Raw genomic sequence first — 7804 nt, 5'->3', positions numbered from 1 at the left:
GGATCTCCAGGGTTGATCCAGAGAAGTGTAGTTATTGCAGGGATCATTAGCAGACACATTGAAAAAAGCTGTAAGAAAATCCAGAAAACGCTTATTAATTATTTTTATTTTAAGATGCTCAGAAATATCTAGGATCCTGTCTTGGTACCAGTGCAGAGAACATATGAGTAAGAAAGAGACTTAGTTCAACAGTGTTAATGTTTACTTTTTTACATTTTATTTTTACTTTTACTACTCTTTTCTTTATTTTTAAGATTTATTTGTATAGCTTGTATAGCTAAACACCCACATGCATACTGTCCTTTTGAATGGACACCTAAATTAATTTAAAATAAAAAAGATAATCAATAATTTCAGTCAACCTGAAAAAAGAATAAAACATTTTGGCAGTTATATATAATTCATGTATAAAAGGGTGAAGAACAACTACTATAACTGCAACCATATAGAAACCATGGATGATAATTTGATTAACCTTGGAGTTGTCTGTGTTGTCACCAGACACTACCATACTGATGGCTAGATTTTAATAGCAGCCCTGCCCTGGATGCACTAGACTGACAGGTTCTGTTCCTTCTTATCTAAACACACAATCACACTCCCGTTGCAAAGTTAGGTTCCACCTTAAGACTTAAGACTGATGCTAGCAGGCTTAATGACTTGCAAAATTGCTTTGAGGTTTTGAATGTGAAAAAAAAATCTGATCACATGATTAACAGGAATACAAAGACATGTTTCCTGCTGGTGTGCTGGCACAGGTTCTCAGGTTCTCAGGTTAAGCTGCTAAAATAAAACTGAAAGTGTTTCTCACAAGGTTAAAACTAGGATAAGGTACCTCCAGGATTACAAATCACTGTGTACACACTGATGTAGAATTTCATGGTGTTAGAGCAGCAGGGTCATAGCAGCAGGAAAATCCAATGAAATATAATCATAGTTTTTTTCCTTAGTAAGAAGGAATTGAACGTACCGCTGACATTTATGCACCAGTGAAACAGATTAAACACTTACTTAAAATCTAAATGTGTTCATGTTTTTGAATAAATCAGATCAATTTCATTTAATAGATTAAAATAAATAGAATTAGACCTTGTACACTGTAAAAGGTGGTTTGCCACTTTATGGACAGTATGGAGGAATGTGGGTCACTGTTTGGAAAGCAACAGATCACTGTTGCCCTTTTATTAATGGGATTACTGACAAAAAAATTTTAATGTGTTTATTATTAATAAATAAAATAAAACATTTAATAAACCATTAATGAACATTTTCATTAACCCTTTGTATGTACAGTCTCAATTTGTTTTATTTGGTCACCCGAAGAGAACATCACTGGAATGCCAGACTAGACTGACAGGCTTTGTTGGCTTTAAACTCACTAGTGTGTTTTTTTTTTTTTTTTTTTTTTTTTTTTTTGGTGATGAGAAAATAGAAGTTGTCAACACATCATTGATCTACAAAAGCATTTCTCCACCCTCTTCCCAGCAATCTAAAGTAAGATAATAGTGGTTTACAGAAATGTGAAGTGGGCATTGCTTTTTACATTTCTTTAAATTAAATGAAGTTTTAATGCTTAGAAAAAGTTTGAAGAATTTAAAATGTAAAAATTGGAAATGTAAACACATTTAATTTGGATTCACTTCCAATTAGGATTAAGACTATAATAGAATTATTACTGCACAAAGGGATTAAATGTTAAGAGAGTTAAAACACAAACATCATAAAATGAACATGGACATTAGAATGTCCTGAAATCAGCAGAGGATTGGAGACATCATGTTTTCCTGCTTGGAGATGGAAAATCACAGTAGCTTGAACCTGTTTATTCCTCCAATACTGCCTTATAACCAAAATCACCATTGTAGTAGTAATAATGAGTATGTGACTGAGTGTCTCTTTGACATGTATGACCACCTGCAAACAGGCTACTTTAGTCTTACAGTTTCACTGTAAAATATAATTTTCAAGTTTCAAGGTTTGTTTTTTTTTCAAGTTTTAGTTTTTTTTCGTCATTTGCACAACATGTCAGGACATTTATGCATTGAAATGTTTGTGGTGAGGCTCAGGTTGATGCTCTACAGGAGGACAAAACTATATACATACTAAACATATTAAAATAAATGTATATAAAAATTATATTAAATAAATACAAAATACAAACAAAATATACACAGTCTAAGAGAGAGTGGAGCTAAATATAAATATATATATATATATATATATATATATATATATATATATATATATATATATATATATATATATATATATATATATATATATATATGTTTATGTCTATTCCTTTTGTAAATATGTCCTTTTGTAATCCTGCTGTCCATTTGTAAATATGTTTCTATTAATCAATCTAAATATATTTGATTAGAGTAGAAATTTATTTTAAATCACAACTAATGCTAAAATAAGTCACAGTAGCATTCAAACACACATATAATGTCTATCTAAAGGCCATTTTTTACGTAGACCAGAAGCAATAAAAAATCTAACAAACTGCAGTTAGATTCAAAGGGCCAGTTTGGCTCAGTTACCTGTTGTTTGTCCTTTAACCGGTCCTCCTGTGAAAGAAATATAATTTATTGAGATATAATAGAGATACAATCAAATATATCCCCAATCCATTTGTACTAGAACCACAACTACACATCTAGCTCCATCAATTGCAGTTAGTTTTAGAACTTACTGTTGATCAGCAGCAGTAGGGGCACACACAGTGGGATTAGAAACCCCATTGTCATTAACTGCCAGCCAAATCAAGCCTGCAAGAACAGTTTGTTTATTCGACATGTTTTGTTTAAGCATTAAAATACAAACATAATGGTGCACATAATCCACTTTGCAAATTACACACAATATATACTTATTACAGGATATTGCATTTAAGAATGAAAATTTGTGTTAATATTTAGCATGCATTATTTAACTAATAGCAGTTGCTGGGTATAGATATACAAAATATATATTTTCTTTTAAATGCTCAGTGTAGTAAATGCTAATTTAAGGTCTAATACAGAAAACACAGAATTTGGGCCAAAGACAGAATGCATTATAATCTATAGAACAGTTTATCTCTGAAACAGCAACTTTACAGGAGAAGCAAAAACTTTAACTTTTAATGGAAGTCATTTAAAAACCAAATTCCAAATAATTTTGCATTATTTCTATTGGTTCTATTGTTTTGTTTTTTTGAGATGGTGACATTTATAAATAAAAAAAGCTGCATCATAAAAGAAGAACCTACCAGAGAAGCCACTGCAGAGCAAACTCTATAATTCAGTGTGTATCTCTCTTTCCAGCGGTTGTATAGGTACGAAGAGATGCTGCACCTGCACCTGTGGGTCCTTCTTATTTTGCATCCTATTTGTACCCTTTATTAAAGAATATGGGCGGGACAATCTTTTAGAAGTTCTTATCTCATAAATACTGTACATATCTGAGAACTTACTGGAAACGTCAGTCAGATCATGACAGTATTTCCTGGATGGAAAGGAAAACAAACAAAAAAAGGCATTTTTTTCTGTACAGTATTTAACTGGCAGGATCTTACTCTAATGGCATTGAATACACCTGCATGCACACAGTCATACTGGTTATAAAACCAAATGTTCAGCATAGCGTGAAATTATTCATTAAGTACAGCAAACTTAAATGATCACCGGTTATTTATCCTGTTAATGGTGAGCAAAGAATAGATGTCTGCCTTTTAATCCATGTTCTCCTGTAATAACACAGTGTCATTTATTTTGCATGCATAAAAAATTATGCATAATCCAACAGATTATGGTTTAATTTTACAGTTTACAGATTTTTTTTACAAACTAACATGTTGACCAAGACAGGGGACAGCAGCCGCAGGCCCTCCTTCTTATCTCCGGAGACTTCAACCATGCTTCTCCATCCTCCACTCTGTCCACCTTCACCCAGTATGTAACCTGCCACACCAGAGACATGAAAACACTGGACCTGTTTTTTGCCAACACAAAGGAGGCATACAACTCATCACCTCTCCCTCCCCTTGGAAGATCTGATCACTGTCTGGTTCATCTTCTGCCTGTGTACAAACCCATTGTACATAGGGAACCAGCTGTCACCCGTACAGTGAAGAAATGGTCTAAGGAGTCTGAGGAGGCTCTGAAGGACTGCTTCGAAACAATGGTGTGGGAAGAACTGTGTGATCCTAATGGGGAGGACATTGACAATCTCACTCACTGCATTACGGACTACGTCAACTTCTGTGTGGATAACACCGTGCCCACCAAGATTGTTCGGTGTTTTTCCAACAACAAGCCATGGATTAATCCAGATATAAAGGCTCTCCTAAAAGCGAAAAAGAGGGCCTTCAGATCTGGTGACAAGGATGAGCTGAAAGTTGTGCAGAGGGAACTAAGAAGGAAGATCAGGGAGGGGAAAGCCAGCTACAAGAGGAAGCTGGAGGAACAGTTGCAGCAGAACAACATCAGGGGAGTGTGGAAAGGCCTTCAAACCATCTCTGGCCACACAAAGTCCAACTCCCAGGTGGTGGGGGACCAGAAGTGGGTGAATGATCTCAATCTATTTTTCAACAGATTTGATCAATCACCTAGCCCTGCCCCCACACAGACACCCCTGCTGTATCCCCACTCAGCAGCACTACCATCATGCTGCCCTCCCCCTTCTTCTTCTTCTCTCAGAACTTCTGGCTCACAATCATCACCATCATCATCCCCTAATGGCTCATCGTCTGGCAGCATCAACCACCCATTCACACATTCCAGCACCCAGCCCCCCTGCTCCAACCTGTCCTTCACAACAACCCAGATGAGAAATGAGCTGAGGAAGATCAAGCCTAAGAAAGCTACAGGTCCTGATGGAATCAGTGCCAGGCTCCTCAAGTCCTGCGCTGATCAGCTGTGCAGGGTAGTTGAGCATATGTTCAACATGAGCCTAAAACTGGGAAGAGTACCACAGCTGTGGAAAACATCTTGTGTGGTACCTGTGCCCAAAACACAGCACCCAAAGGACCTAAACAGCTACAGGCCGGTGGCACTGACTTCCCATCTGATGAAGTCACTGGAGAGGCTGGTCCTCAACCACATCCGCCCTCTGGTGAGCCCATCCATGGACCCTCTTCAGTTCGCCTACCAGCCTGGTGTCGGGGTGGATGATGCTGTCATCTATCTTCTACACAGAGCTCTTTCTCACCTGGAGAAGCCCGGCAGCACTGTGAGGATCACCTTCTTCGATTTCTCCAGTGCTTTTAACACCATACAGCCAGGGCTTCTAAAGGACAAGTTGGGACATTGTGGAGTGGACAGTCACCTGTCAAACTGGATACTGGACTACCTCACCAACCGACCACAGTATGTGAGGGCACGGGACTGTGTCTCTGACTTGGTGGTCAGCAGCACAGGAGCCCCTCAAGGAACGGTCTTGGCACCGTTCCTCTTCACCCTGTACACTGCTGACTTCATGTACAGCTCACCGACCTGTCACCTCCAGAAGTTCTCTGATGACTCAGCGATCGTCGGCCTCATATCCAATGAGGAGGACAGCGAGTACAGAGAACTTATTCAGGACTTTGTGGACTGGTGTCTGCAGAACCATCTGCAGATAAACGCTGGAAAAACCAAAGAACTGGTGGTGGATTTCCGCAGGTGCAGACACCCCCCTCCATCAGTGAACATCCGCGGTATGAACATCGAGAGAGTGGACTCTTATAAATACCTGGGTGTTCATCTGAACAACAAACTGGACTGGTCAGTCAACACTGCAGCTCTCTACAAGAAAGGCCAGAGCAGACTCTACCTGCTGAGGAGATTGAGGTCCTTTGGAGTGCAGGGAGCGCTCCTGAGGACGTTCTTCGACACAGTGGTGGCATCTGCCATCTTTTATGGAGTGGTCTGCTGGGGCAGTAGCATCTCGACGGCAGATAAGAAGAGACTGGACAAACTCATAAAGAGGGCCGGCTCTGTCCTGGGGTGCTTCTTAGACCCAGTGCAGGTGGTGGGAGACAGGAGGATGACAACCAAGCTGGCATCCATGCTGGAGAACAGCTCCCACCCCATGCATGAGACTCTGGCAGCACTGGGCAGCTCCTTTAGCGACAGGCTGCTTCACCCCAAGTGTGTGAAGGAGCGGTATCGCAGGTCCTTCCTTCCTGCTGCCGTCAGACTACACAACCAGCACTGCTCCCAGCGGACCACATACACACACACTTAACTACACACACATGTTCATGTCAGGGAATACTATGTGCAATATCCCACCCCCATGTGCAATTAAGAGTCTTTTGCTGTAAATAATATTGTTTATTGCTTTTTTTAATTCTTATCTATATTGTGTGTATATAGTGTAAATTATTTATTTATCTAAATTTTTGTAACTGCGTGTCCTGCTATCCCTTTCTGCTGTTACACTGTGAATTTCCCCACTGCGGGACTAATAAAGGATTATCTTATCTTATCTTATCTTATCTTAAGAAACTCTGAATTGTGGAAATTTATTTTACTATTTATTTTAGTTCCCTTTAATTGTTGCTCTGATTAAATAATAAGTTATAAATAATTGAGTTTCTCTAGAAATAATAATCATGCTTAATTAAGTTATGGATGATAGGGCCCATGTGCTGGAGAGGGATTTTGTAGCTGTCAGAACATTTAATGGTGGAATATCAACAATGGAACCTGTGCACTTTCATGTGAGCTGCTACCCAGAGACTCTTGCAGTTCTGACCTGACTAATGAAGCATTTATGACCACTTGAAATATAGCAACAATGCAAAACACCAACCTACGGATTCACTGATTCACTGAGGCCAATCGATCTATTTTATTTCAGATGTTGCCTTACTTCTGTGTCATGTCTCGTCTATTCAAGCTGTACATACACATTAAACCCTATTTTCATGAAAACCAGCTTTTGTAGTAATGGGAATTCTAAGACAAATGTATTGGAAATGTTGTGAGAAACACAGAAAAAATTAGCTCCTAGAATTCACGGACAAATGCAATCACATAACCATACATAAGGTAAAAAGTTGTTTGTGGAGTTCTTTGTGGAGATGATCAATAGTGCATTTTTAAAATCTAATCTTGCTCTATGGTCGACTGTTCTCACATCAAGTGCAGACTTTCCATTTAAACACCTGCTGTAAAATCAGGAAAATGTCAGCAGATCCTGAAACCAATAGAAATGATCAAGCAATTTTGCTGGTCAGCAGTTTGTAAATCAGACCTTTTCAGACGTTCTCAGGGCTTAGTGTGGTGATGTCACTCAGCAACACTGGATCTGGCCAGCTCTTTTCAAACTGTGCCGCAGGTTGTTTTTAGAAGGAGTGTTTTGATTGGTTTTGGAATCTTAGTTTTCATTCAAGGTTAACATTGAACCTGCTGAAATATGAGGCCAGTGTCAAACCACATTCCAGTGCTAAGGCTACACCAGTGCACAGCTCTGTACCAGGAAACTGCGGCACTTTAGTAAGGCCTTTTATTTATGTATTTATTTTAAATGAAAAGATTTTTTAATGAATCTATTTAAATTTTCATTCACTCAGTTCACTGAAAAAAGTATGAAATCTTTACTGTGGTCGTACCTCTTTTTTCACTGGGAGGTGCCATCAAGGGCATGTCTTCAATATCTTTAGTTAGGGGACATAGCTGTACTATAATCCTTTGTTGTCCCATTATTTTTCCTCGACTTTTGAGGAACACCGTTGGACCTGGAGGACCATGTTGTACCTCTGAGGGTACATTTACACCTTACAGCGTAGGATTGCTTTGTTGATTAGTTTCTATGGCCGTGTTTCAGAATG

The sequence above is a fragment of the Salminus brasiliensis genome, chromosome 3 (genome assembly GCF_030463535.1).
Source record: "Salminus brasiliensis chromosome 3, fSalBra1.hap2, whole genome shotgun sequence".
NCBI classification, from domain to species: Eukaryota; Metazoa; Chordata; class Actinopteri; order Characiformes; family Bryconidae; genus Salminus; species Salminus brasiliensis.
This window is presented reverse-complemented; position numbering follows the sequence as displayed.